At 40.4% G+C, this 14,122-nt stretch overlaps 1 long non-coding RNA gene across 3 annotated transcripts in view; it reads left to right on the forward strand.

The window, feature by feature from the left end:
* The window catches only part of LOC136166667 (uncharacterized), a 40,085-nt gene that overhangs the window by 13,961 nt on the left and 12,002 nt on the right, over positions 1-14,122 (forward strand). Inside the window, exon 1 of one of the 3 annotated variants that reach the window (XR_010662973.1) lies at positions 13,641-13,675. The exons of the other annotated variants lie outside the window; for them this stretch is intronic. This is a non-coding gene — a long non-coding RNA (uncharacterized lncRNA). Of the gene's footprint in view, positions 1-13,640; positions 13,676-14,122 lie in introns of those variants that run through there. 3 annotated transcript variants of the gene reach the window in all.

A 14,122-nucleotide genomic window follows, 5' to 3' on the forward strand; every position in this document is an offset into this window, starting at 1 on the left:
GGCAAAGATGGAGGAGCTCCGTACAGTCAGCAAAAACAAGACTGGGAGATGACTGTGGCTCAGATCATGAACTCCTTATTGCCAAATTCAGACTTAAATTGAAGAAAGAAGGGAAAATCACTAGGCCATTCAGATATGACCTAAATCAAATCCCTTATGATTATACAGTGGAAATGAGAAATAGATTCAAGGGATTAGATCTGATAAACATAATGCCTGAAGAACTATGGACGGAAGTTGGTGACTTTGTACAGAAGACAGGGATCAAGACCATCACCAAGAAAAAGAAATGCAAAAAAGCAAAATGGTTGTCTGAGGTGACCTTAAAAATAGCTGTGAAAAGAAGAGAAGTGAAAACCAAAGCTGAAAAGGAAAGATACACCCATTTGAATGCAAAGTTCCAAAGAATATCAGAGAGATAAGAAAGCCTTCCTCAGTGATCAGTGCAAAAAAATAGAGGAAAACAATAGAATGGGAAAGTCTAGAGATCTCTTCCTGAAAATTGGAGATACCAAGGGAACGTTTCATGCAAAGATGGGCACAATAAAGGACAGAAATGGTATGGATCTAACAGAAGCAGAAGATATTAAGGAGAGGTGGCAAGGATACACAGAAGAACTATATGAAAAAAATCTTCATGACCCAGATAATCACAATGGTGTGATCACTCACCTAGAGCCAGACATCCTGGAATGCGAAGACAAGTGGACCTTAGGAAGCATCACTGTGAACAAAGCTAGTGGAGGTGATGGAATTCCAGTTGAGCTATTTCAACTCCTAAGAGATGATGCTGTGAAAGTGCTGCACTCAATATGCCAGGAAATTTGGAAAACTCAGCAGTGGCCACAGGACTGGAAAAGGTCAGTTTTCATTCCAATCCCAAAGAAAAGCAATGCCAAAGAATGCTCAAACTACCACACAATTGTACTCATCTCACATGCTAGTAAACTAATGCTCAAAATTCTCCAAGTGAGGCTTCAACAGTATGTCAACCGTGAACTTCCAGATATTCAAGCTGGATTTAGAAAAGGCAGCGGAACCAGAGATCAAATGGCCCACATCTGCTGGATCATCAAAAAAGCAAGAGAGTTGGCTTAGAATTCAGCATTCAGAAAACTAAGATCATGGCATCTGGTCCCATCACTTCATGGCAGATAGATGGGGAAACAGCGGAAATAGTGACAGACTATTTTTTGGGCTCCAAAATCACTGCAGATGATGACTGCAGCCATGAAATTAAAAGACGCTTACTCCTTAGAAGAAAAGTTATGACCAACCTAGACAGCATATTAGAAAGCACACATTACTTTGCCAACAAAGGACCATCTAGTCAAGGGTATGGTTTTCCCAGTAGTCATGTATGGATGTGAGAGTTGGACTATAAAGAAAGCTGAGCCCCGAAGAATTGATGCTTTTGAACTGTGGTGTTGGAGAAGACTCTTGAGAGTCCCTTGGACTGCAAGGAGATCCAACCAGTCCATCCTAAAGGAAATCAGTCCTGAATATTTATTGCAAGAACTGATTCTGAAGCTGCAACTCCAATACCTTGGCTACTTGATGCGAAGAACTGACTCTTTTGAAAAGACCCTGATGCTGGTGAAAATTGAAGGCAGGAGGAAAAGGGGTTGACAGAGGATGAGATGGTTGGATGGCATCACCGACTCAATGGACATGAGTTTGAGTAAATTCTGGGAGTTGGCGATGGACAGGGAGGCCTGGCATGCTGCTGTCCATGGGGATGCAAAGAGTCGGACATGACTGAACAACTTAACTGAACTGAACTCATCCTTTCTCTAGTATGTATTTTTGTTATGTTTGTTGAAGATCAACCGACCAAATATGAAGACGATGTGATACTGGTGATAGGAAAGACACATAAGCTAGTGGAATGGAATAAGAAGTCCATAAATAGATTACACAAACATCGTCAATTGACTTTGGACAAAGATGTGAAGATAACTCATTGGGGGTAAAGATAGTCTTTTTAAAAACTTGGTGCTAGATTAATTTACATCTATATTTTAAGGAAAGAACCTTGACTCATACCTTGTACATATACAAGAATTAACTAAAAATGTATCTTAGACCAAAATGTAAAATTTAAAACTATAAGCTCTTCTAGAGCTTCCTGTCCTATATGTTAGCCACGTGTAGTTATTTTAAATTTAAAGAATTAAAACTAAATACGTTTTAACAATTGAGCTTCTTAGTTGTTCCAGCCACGTGTCAAGTCCTCATTGGCCATGTGTGGCTAACTAAAGCTGTTGTATTGATTAGTTCAGATTTCAGCATATTTCTCTCACCACAGAATACACTCTTGTACACTGCTGTTGTAGAAGAAAACATAGGAGAAAATCTTTGGGATTGTAGTTAGGCAAAGATTTCTTAGGTTACAAAAATTGTGACCATAAAAGAAAACAATGGATAAATTAGTTTTTATCAAAATAAAAAATTTATGATTGTTGAAAAGCTCTGCTAAGAAAGTGAAAAGGCACAGACTAGGAAAGAAATATTTTCAAAACATATTTGCTAAAGAATTGACAACCAGAATATTGTCTGAGGAGGCCTTTCAAATAGCTGTGAAAAGAAAAGAAGCAAAAACCAAAGCAGAAAAGGAATGATATTCCCATCTGAATGCAGAGTTCCAAAGAATAGCCAGGAGAGATAAGAAAGCCTTCCTCAGTGATCAGTGCAAAAAACAGAGGAAAACAATAGAATGGGAAAGTCTGGAGATCTCTTCAAGAAAATTAGAGATACCAAGGGAACGTTTCATGCAAAGATGGGCACAATAAAGGACAGAAATGGTATGGACCTAACAGAAGCAGAAGATATTAAGGAGAGGTGGCAAGGATACACAGAAGAACTACATGAAAAAAATCTTCGTGACCCAGATAATCACGATGGTGTCATCACTCACCTAGAGCCAGACATCCTGGAATGCAAAGGCAAGTGGACCTTAGGAAGCATCACTGTGAACAAAGCTAGTGGAGGTGATGGAATTCCAGTTGAGCTATTTCAACTCCTAAGAGATGATGCTGTGAAAGTGCTGCACTCAATATGCCAGGAAATTTGGAAAACTCAGCAGTGGCCACAGGACTGGAAAAGGTCCGTTTTCATTCCAATCCCTAAGAAAGGCAATCCCAAAGAATGCTCAAACTACCACACAATTGCACTGATCTCACACGCTGGTAAAGTAATGCTCAAAATTCTCCAAGTTAGGCTTCAACAGTACATGAACCGTGAACTTCCAGATATTCAAGCTGGATTTAGAAAAGGCAGAAGAACCAGAGATCAAATTGCCAACATCTGTCGGGTCATCAAAAAAGCAAGAAAGTTCCAGAAAAATATCTACTTCTGCTTTATTGAATATGCCTAAGCCTTTGACTGTGTGGATCACAACAAACTGTGGAAAATTCTTCGAGAGATGGGAATACCAGACCACCTGACCTGCCTCTTGAGAAACCTGTATGCAGGTCAGGAAGCAACAGTTAGAATTGGACGTGGAACAACAGACTGGTTCCAAAGAGGAAAAGGAGTACGTCAAGGCTGTATATTATCACCATGATTATTTAACTTATATGCAGAGTACATCATAAGAAATGCTGGGCTGGATGAAGCAAAAACTGGAATCAAGATTGCCAGGAGAAATATCAATAACCTCAGATATGCAGATGACACCACTCTTATGGCAGAAAGTGAGGAAGAACTAAAGAGCCTCTTGATGAAAGTGAAAGCGGAGACTGAAAAAGTTGGCTTAAAACTCAACATTCTGAAAACTAAGATCATGGCTTGTAGTTCCATCACTTCATGGCAAATAGATGGGGAAACAGTGGGAATAGTGACAGACTTTAATTTGGGGGCCTCCAAAATCACTGCAGATGATGACTGCAGCCATGAAATTAAAAGACACTTGCTCCTTGGAAGAAAAGCTATGACCAACCTAGACAGCGTATTAAAAAGCAGAGACATTACTTTGCCAACAAAGGTCTGTCTAGTCAAAGCTATGGTTTTTCCAGTAGTCATGTATGGATGTGAGAGTTGGACTATAAAGAAAGCTGAGCCCTGAAGAATTGATGCTTTTGAACTGTGGTGCTGAAGAAGACTCTTGAGTGTCCCTTGAACTGCAAGGAGATCCAACCAATACATCCTAAAGGAAATCAGTCCTGAATATTCGTTGGAATGACTGATGGTGAAGCTTAAACTCCATTACTTTGGCTACCTGATGCGAAGAACTGACTCTCTTGAAAAGACCCTGATGCTGGGAAAGATTGAAGGCAGGAGGAAAAGGGGTTGATAGAGGATGAGATGGTTGGATGGCATCACCGACTCAATGGACGTGAGTTTGAGTAAACGCTGGGAGTTGGTGATGGACAGGGAGTCCTGGCGTGCTGCTATCCATGGGGTTGCAAAGAGTTGGACACAACTGAGCAACTGAACTGATAACCAGAATCTTTAAATTTTTTTCAAAGTTAAGTAATATCAAAGAAATTTAAAAGTGAGCAATAAGTTTGGAAAAATGGTTCACTGTAGAAGATATGAATGGCGTATTATTTAAATGTTCTAATCTTACACATCTTTTGTTGTTTGCTTGTTTAATAAACAAGGGTTATCTGGGTGGGATGTTTTTGGCTCACTCTTGTTCTCTTTGTACCTTGATGAATTTTAACTTGTTTTTGAAATGTTAATTCTTACAGGTAAAACCCTAGTCAGTAAAAACTCTAATAAGGTGTGTGTGTGTGTGTCTGTGTGTGTCTAAAAGTAAACACATTTTTAATAGTTTTTTCTGGTTCTCCAAGAGTAGCAGTAGTGAAAATAAAAGGAAGCCGCAGACTGTCTTGGCAATCCTTTGTAGTAGCTTCGTCATTCTACACGGTCATGCTGATTAACTGACTTGTTCAGCCTGTTTGGACCAGAAGAAGATACGACTTTCCCAGTTGTATTCAAATCCATCAGGCATGAATACAGATTGGTGATTTGTTCTTCTTGTCTTGTCTTAAACATGAGCAACTGCCTGGTTTCTGCTTAGGCAAACGTGGTAGGTGGAATAATGGGCCCCTCAAGGATGTTCATGTCCTAATGCCTAAGCCTTGTGAATATATTACCTTCCATGGCAAAAGGGATTTGGCAGATGTGGTTATGTTGAGGATGTTGAGATAGGGAGACTTCCTGGATTAGTCACATGGGACCAGTGTCATCATAAGAGTCCTAGTAAGTAGAAGAGGAAGGAATAGCATCACTGTCAGTGTGGTACAGGCTGTGAGGGATTTGATCAGCCATTTCTAGCTTTGCAGGTGGGAGCAGGCAAGGAGCCAAGGAATGCAGGCAGCTTTAGAAGTTGAAAAAGGGAAGGAAATGAATCTCCCCTAGGGCATCCTGAAGGCTTTGACCCTGACTTTGATAACCATAAGCTTAAGGTAATTTTAAAGTTTTGGAAAATTTGTTAATAGTAGCAAGAGAAAACAAATGCAGTGTATCTATAGGACTGTTGTTTGTAAGTTCTAAAAGACAGGCATTTCTTTAAAAGTAGAAAAAAATCCTTTTTTTTTTTTTTTTTTTTTTTGAGTCTCACTGCCAGCCCTCCTAGACTCCCCAGTGGGCACATTTCTGACCCAGATCCTCCTAATCACTGTGAAATGATACTCAGCTCAAAAAGTAAGTACAGTGCATGTGCTAAGGACAAAGGCGTTGTGACACAACCCAGACGTTAGCAGTTCTCAGAATATGGGCCATGGACAGCCTGCATCAGAGTTCCTGGGGAGCAGGTTACTTCAGGCCTGGACCTTTACCCCTTTCCACTAGTTTTCTCCATGTCAAGTTTAGTGAGGTATAATTTGTATATAGCAAAATATACCCTTCTTAGGTTACAGCACTCTGAATTTTGAAAGGTTTGTATAATCAGGTAACCGCCAATACACTGAGGTTATTTCCATCACCCAGAATGTTTCACTTGGGTCCCTTTGTAATAAATTTCCTCTCTGTACCGCCTGTCTCTAGCAACCACTGACCTGATTTCCATTCCTGCAGGTTTTTTCGAGAATGTCATATCCATGGAATGACACACCATGTAGCCTTTTGAGTCTGATTTACTTTGTTTAACATAATCCTTTTGAGATTCATCCACGTTGTATGTATGTTCACATGTAAAGAAACCATACTTCTGTGTTACCCAAAATGGCCATAATTTTCTTTTTAAGTATTTCTTTGGCTGTGCTGATTTTTAGCTGTGGCGTGCAGGATCTCTAGTTGTGGCATGTGGGATCTAATTCCCTGACCAGGGATCAAACCCAAGTCTCCTGTATTAGGAGCCTGGAGTCTTAGCCACTGAACCACCAGGGAAGTCCTGGCCATAATTTCTTGATGTGTTTTGTCTCTTTTGGTATGATCTGAGAGGTGTCATAATCGTCCCCGGATGGTTAAGGGGTTGTCTTTTAGCCTGGTTGGCTGAGGGAGTCAGGTGGAGAGAAGGGTGTGGAGGTGCAGGTGGGTCCAGAGGACAGGTGCATGCAGAGAACACAGTTATAGGTTTATCTTTTTCAAGAATTGAAAGAGGGGGGAAGATCATGGTTGCCTAATCATGGCTCAGACAGCCAAGAATCTGCCTACAATGCAAGAGCACCCAGATTCGATCCCTGGGTCAGGAAGACCCCCTGAAGAAGGGAATGGTAACCCACTCCAGTACTCTTGCATGAAGAACTCCATGGACAGAGGAGCCTGGTGGGCTACAGTCCATGGGGTCACAAAGAGTCAGACACAACTGAGCGACTAACACACATAGAAAGAGGGAACAGTAGGGGATGTTTTGAGTTGTGGAGCAGGACTCATTGAGTATTGGTTAGTTATAAGATTCAATGGTCTGCAGCAAAAGGAGTGGTGACTACTTGATCTTTTATTGTCTGTGCAACTCCTTTTGGGCCACTGCTAAACTATTGTTGTTCAGTCGGTCAGGCGTGTCTGACTCTTTGTGACCCCATGGACTGCAGCACGCCAGGCTTCCCTGTCTTTCACCATCTCCCAGAGCTGGCTCAAACTCATGTCCATTGAGTCAGTGATATCATCCAACCATCTTGTCCTATGTCATTCCCTTCTCCTCCTGCCTTCGATTTTTTCCAGCATCAGGGTCTTTTCTAATGAGTTGGCTTTTTGCATCATGTGGCCAAAGTATTGGAGCTTCAATTTCAGCATCAGTCCTTCTAATGAATATTCAGTATTGATTTCTTTTAGGATTGACTGGTTTTACCTCCTTGCCATTCAAGAGACTCTCAAGAGTCTTCTCTAACACCACAGTTTAAGAGAATCAGTTCTTTGGCCTTCAGCCTTTTTTTTTTTTTAATTTTTTCTTTTTCTTTTTTTGCCTTCAGCCTTCTTTATGGTCCAACTTTGACATCCATACATGACTACTGGAAAAACCATAGCGTTGACTAGGCACACCTCTGTCAGCAAAGTAAGTCTCTGCTTTTTAATATGCTGTCTAGGTTGGTCATAGCTTTTCTTCCAAGGAGCAAGTGTCTTTTAATTTCATGGCTGCAGTCACCATCTGCAGTGATTTTGGAGCCCAAGAAAATAAAGTCCATCACTGTTTCCATTGTTTCCCCATCTATTTGCCCTGAAGTGATCGGACTGGATGCGATGATCTTCATTTTTTTGAATGCTGAGTTTTAAGCCAGCTTTTTCACTCTCCTCTTTCACTTTCATCAGGAGGCTCTTTAGTTCTTCCTCACTTTCTGCCATAAGGGTGGTGTCATCTGCATATCTGAGGTTATTGATATATCTCCTGGCAATCTTGATTCCAGCTTGTGCCTCATCCAGCCAGGAATTTCTCCTGATGTACTCTGCATATAAGTTAAATAAGCAGGGTGACAATATACAGCCTAGATATATTCCTTTCCCAGTTTTTAACCAATCTGTTATTCCATGGCCATTCTAACTATTGTTTCTTGACCTGCATACAGATTTCCCAGGAGGCAAATAAAGTGGTCTGGTATTCCTATCTCTTAGAATTTTCCACAGTTTGTTGTGGTCCACATAGGCAAAGGCTTTAGCGTAGTCAGTGAAGCAGAAGTAGATGTTTTTCTGGAACTCTCTTGCTTTTTCTGTGATCCAGTGGATGTTGGCAATTTGATCTCTGGTTCCTCTGCCTTTTCTAAAACCAGCTTGAACATCTGGAAGTTCATAGTTCATGTACTGTTGAAGCCTAACTTGGAGAATTTTGAGCATTACTTTGCTAGCATGTGAAATGAGTGCAATTGTTCAGTAGTTTGAACATTTCTTTTGCATTGCTCTTCTTTGGGTTTGGAATAAAAACTGACCTTTTCCAGTCCTGTGGCCACTGCTGGGTTTTCCAAATTTGCTGTCATAAAATTTGCTGTCATATTAAGTGCAGCACTTTTAACAGTATCATCTTTTAGGATTTGAAATAGCTCAGCTGGAATTCCATCACCTCCACTGGCTTTGTTCGTAGTGATGCTTCCTAAGGCCCACTTGACTTTGCACTCCAGGATGTCTGGTTCTAAGCAAGTGATCACACCAACGGGGTTATCTACATCATTAAGATCTTTTTTGTAGAGATCTGCTAAGGACTGCTAAATAGTCCTTCCTGAATGAAAGACTCTTACCTGGCCCTGGCTCCAAAACCCCCAAGGACATAAGGGAAGGCTCACAATCTTTTCCCCCCTCAAATGTCTTGAGCCCCTTTATTGGCAGGAATTGTGCTATGTACTGAATGAAATTGACTAGTTACAGTCTTTACCCTAAGAACTCTTACTGAGCCTCTCTGAGAACTCTGGCCTGGTATATACCAGAGCAGGTGGACAGCTGGAGGCCAGCACCTTATCGGCAGGATCACCCCGGTGTGGTGGAGCACGGGCCTAGCGAGGAGCATGTGCGCTGCAGTCAGTCCTCCAGTCCTTGGATATGGAGCCTCTGGATTTGTAACCCATGGCAACAGAGGGCTGACTGTACTCTTCACCTAAGGGGTTTGAGTGTCCTCAAATTTTACTACCCATGGGTTCCTCATGGATCCCACAGGATGAGTGTATATGATCACATGATCTGCCTTTAAATCCCAGGTCTGATGTTCTAGTTTAGTCAAATTGCTTCACCTTTCCAAACTGATGTCTTCTTCTCTAAGATAAGGAGGTATCTGGAAGTGGGGGAAAAAAGCTACTTAAAAGCTAGTTGCTCTTTGAGTTGAAAGCTAAACAGATGAATTATGGTCTTTTTTTGTTTGGTCAAGGTAAAGGGCTAATCTCAATGGGAGGGTTGGGTCCAGGGGGCTAAAATTGTTCTGCATAAAAAAGAAGTAAAATTTTTTCGTGGTTTTTTTTTTTTTTTAATATTTATTTTTATTTAATTATTTGGCTTGTCAGGTTGTGGCATGGGGGATCTAGTTAGCTGACCAAAGATGGAACCCAGGCCCCCTGCATTGAGAGTGCAGAGCCTTAGACACTGGACCGCCAGGGAAGTCCCAAATTTTAGCTTTTAGTTGGAGCTGGAAGAAACTTTTTTTTTAATTTTGTTTTTATTTTGCCTTTATTTGTGCAGGGGTGATGAAAGAAAGTGGGTCCTAGTATTACACTCTAAAGAGGCCCACTTTTCACAACACCCGGATGTTCATGTGTTTTAGACCATAGGGTAGAGCCAGCTGTGTCTACACTAGGGTGGAGTGGAATAGAGAGAGGGGAGGTGATGAGAATTAGGTTACAATCAAGACTTAGGATCAAAAAGTGACAAGGAATCATTACCAAGTTGTGAGCACTCACCTTAGAATCCTTGCAATTGTTAAGGAAAGTCATGGGCTTCACACAGTTATATGAGATACGATCTAAAACTTGCATCTGAATGTGAAAGATGGTACAACATAGGACCATGCACATGTCAGGGATAATATCTACGTAACAGGGTTGGGAGGTTTAAATGAAAATGTAGATAAAAGTACTTCATAAACTAAAGAGATACATCATCACCCCTAGGTAAAATAAATATCTTTCTCTGAAGGTTTTGTAAAAAGGAAGTCAGACTTAAATTCAACACTGATCACTAATATGAGAATAATTATCCAGGAGTTGTGAGCTCTATAATAGTTTTATTTATGAATTCAGTTCAAATGGATAGTAAACACAGTTTGGATGTTAAAGACAACAGTTTTTAAAAATGACTCGATATGACCCAAACATGTCATGTCAAGACTTGGGAATTTAGCCCACATTAGCAGTCATTCCCCATTTCTTTCTGACACCCCACCCCCGTTAGCCCGGGGCAACCAGTCATTTATCTTCTGTCTCTTGTAGACTTGACTTGCCTCTTCTGAACATTTCATATACATGAAATCATAGTATATGTGGTCTTTTATGACTGGCTTCTTTCATGGCATAAAATTATCAAGGGTCATAAATGTTGCATGCATCAGTATTTTATCCAACCATTTTTTGTTTTCTTGAAAAAAATGTTTAGTTAATTTTTTCTTTTTAAGAACCCTTTTAGATTCACAGCAAAATTGAACAGATAGTACAGAGAACGCCCATGTACCTTTCCCGCTCCTTCATTGCCAGCATCCCTCAGCACTGGGGTTATGGTTGAGGGAACCTACATTGACATCGTGATCACCCATGGCTTACTTTAGGGCTCACTCTCTTTTTACGTCCTTTGGGTTTTGGAAATGTATAACATCTTTCCACCTTTACGGTCTCATCGCCCTGAATCCCCTGTGTTCTCTCGTTCCTCCATGCCCCATTCCTACCCCTGACAACCACTGCTCTTTTTATTGTCTCCATAGTGTTACTTTTCCCAGAATGTCATTTACTTGGATTTATATAGTATGTGGCCTTTTTAGATTGTTTTTCTTCTACAGAGCTTTCTGACAAGTCTTCATGAGATGCTATAGATGACAAGGTATGTCAAAAAGATTAAATCACTAGCTTAATTCAGTTCTGAAATGGACAGGTTAAATTCCTGGATTGTCTACAGTTTCATTTACTTAGGAGCAGTCGTCTTTCGTGAGGTCATTACAGAAATGCTGGCGAACTCTTTCCATTAGCAGTTCTTGCATACAGTATGCACTTCTTGTGTTGTGGGACTCTTTTTTTTGTTGTTGTTCAGAATTCACCTTAGGGGTTTTCTCAGACTCGGCATTCTTAATCGATCGTGGTTTTTAGCTTTCTTTTTTCTTTCCAGGCTGGGTGGATGATGCAGTTTCACTTCTAGGTGTTAGGATTCTCTTTCACACTGGTTTGTCATGACCTTAAAATATTTAGTTTCTCCTTGGGTTCTTTTTTTTTTTTTTTTTTCTTTTCTTTCTTTTTTAATGTAGTACCCCAGTGGGCTAGAGATTTGTTTTACCAAATGAGTTTAAACCACCAGCAGCTGGGGAGTTCATAGCCCATGAGCATTGTCAAACTTAACCCAGTGTAAAAACCCACCAGTGGTCTTTTTATTGTCTTCCACTGGGTGGGTTTTGAGGTCTGGACGTGAAGGCTAGTTATGCTTCTGAATCAGCCTTGAGGTTGTGAGTTGCCTAAGGTGGCATAGGATACCAAAGACGGAGAAACGTTTGCTGCGACGATCAGAATCGTCTTAGTTTGTAATAGCCAGCCTCGTTGTCGCCTGGAGATTACTGACGAGGCCCAAGAGTCGCTCTGAGCTGTAACCACCCACAAAAACCACACGCATGGCATTTTACTCAAAACTCTACTTTAACCACTACTTTGTGATGCAAAACTGGCGGAATTTTGGGTACTTTCTGTAAAATCGAAATCTTTATGGGGGTTTTCCAACATTCTAGTTGATTGTGAACAAGTGATCAGTATAACGAAAGGAGAGCAGAGTTGGCCAATCAACACCGACTTCTGTGGTACAAAGGATGCCAGGCTGTGTGGAATATTTCACGTGGAGAAAGCCACCTTGTCTGAGAAAACAGATTCTCCTGTTGAAAAATGCAGTTAAATAAGAGGTATTGACATGAGATGGGTAGTTGTAAAAGATAGAGATTTTAGAAGCTTCTTATCTTTGCCACAAAGTTTTCACTCTTGACAAAGTAATCACCTTCAGTACTTTCTAGCGTGGAGATCCTCGTAGGTTTGAAAAGGAAATCCATTTGTATTGGACAAAATACAGTTCTGCATAAGGACTTCCTGTAAAGGAAGAACCATTATGGGAAACTGCTACTAATAAGATACTATAGCCCTTTTATGGAGGGAAAATGGTAGGTGTGAGAGCTCTCTCCTGTTTGGCCGAGTCAGGGGGCCTTCGTTTATTCTGGACTTAGGTCCTTGGCCAAGTTCCTTTACCACTCTAAGGCTCAATTTCTTACCTTTACAATGAAAATTTTCTTTTCATGGTTAATATTCTGTTGTATATATGGACCACAGCTTCTTTATCCATTCATCTATCAATGGACAGACGTCTAGATTGCCTTCATGTCCTGGATATTGAAAACAGTGCTGCTCTGAACATTGGGGTACATGTATCTTTTTGAACTATCGTTTTCTTTGGGTATATGCCCAGTAGTGGGATTGTTGGGTCATATGGTAGCTTTATTCCTAGATGTTTAAGGAACCTCCATACTGTTTTTCCATACTGGCTGTATCAATTTACACTTCCAATATTACTCTGCCATAAAAAAGGGATGCATTTGAGTCAGTTGTAGTGAGGTGGAAGAACCTAGAGCCTATGAGAGTGAGATAAGTCAGAAAGAGGAAAACACACACCATATATTAAAGCATATATACGGAACCTAAAAAAATAGTACTGATGAACTTATTTGCAGGGCAGGAAGAGAGACACAGACATAGAGAACAGACTTGTGGCCACAATAAGGGGATGAGCGGGTGGGACAAATCGAGAGAGTAGCCCTGACTTCACTACACTACCAAGTGTAAAATAGGAGCTGGGGGGGAGCTGCTGTTTGCACAGGAAGCTCAGCCCCGTGCTCTGTGATGGGAAGTGGGATGGGGTGTGGGAGGGAGGCTCAAGAGGAAGGGAATATATGCATTATAGCTGGTTTACATTGTCACACAGCAGAAATCAATACAACATTGTAAAGCAATTATTCTCCAATTAAAAATGCAAAGTTTCCCTCCTGCTCTGTGGCAGATAGGAACACACTGTCTCAAGAGCCTTCAGTAGGAGTCCTTTGTTATGACACCCTGTCTTGTGTAAACTTGTTTTATTGTCATATAAATTAAGCCTGCTATCAAGCACATTTTGTTTTTTGAAATCTGTGAAAACATTATTTTAGCAAAAACTTACTTGTGTAAGCACATACTTATTCTTCTTTCATAATTAATAGTCTTAAAAGACTAAATTTCCATCTGTGTAGCCCAGAAAGCTCTCATGATTAGCCTTAAGACAACTAGCAGAAACTTTCAGGCTGTCTCTCATTAGCACATTATCCAAACCAACCATGGGAGGAAGATAGAGAAATCAGTAACTGAGATTTTAATGTGATAATTCCTTAGTTTACCGTGAAGAACTTGGTAATTCCCCATTAGCACACAAGTAACACTGTGCTCAGGTTGCAAAGACAGTGTTGCTGGTTAGCTCCCACAAATAAAGTTTGCTTGCTTTATAATTTACGTTAGGAAATGTTTAAACAGGGTGAAAGAGCAGTTTTTACAAGCGCAAAATCAAGCAATTCATTTTCAGAAAGTAGAACCAAATGAAACCAACCGAAGAAAAACAGGTAGGTTGAATCATATTTTTTAAAATACAAAATAAAGAGTTGTATTTTGTATGTGTGTGTGAATAGAGTTACACAGTTCTAAGAACAGTTGTACAGGGTGGAATATCAAATAAAGCTTTCGGACTCAGAAGAATGGAAGCTTTATTTGTAGGAGGAAACAAGGTTTATCACTACAGAATTTTAGGGACATAAGTAGAAATGGGAAAGATAATATAAACATTAGAACAGTGGAATGGAGTTTCCCAGACCCTTTGACATAACAAATGGTTTCGTTAAGGAAACTGGCAAAATCTTGAAATCTCAGTTGGTGCTACAGCAAACTTTTAAAATTAAATGATCAGAGCCGAAAGCGCTATGCTGTACATTTGTTAGTCCAATAGCACTGATTCTTCACCTGAGTAACTTATTTTTTAATTGAAGGATAACGTGCTTTACAGAATTTTGTTT

The sequence above is a fragment of the Muntiacus reevesi genome, chromosome 4 (genome assembly GCF_963930625.1).
Source record: "Muntiacus reevesi chromosome 4, mMunRee1.1, whole genome shotgun sequence".
NCBI lineage: Eukaryota > Metazoa > Chordata > Mammalia > Artiodactyla > Cervidae > Muntiacus > Muntiacus reevesi.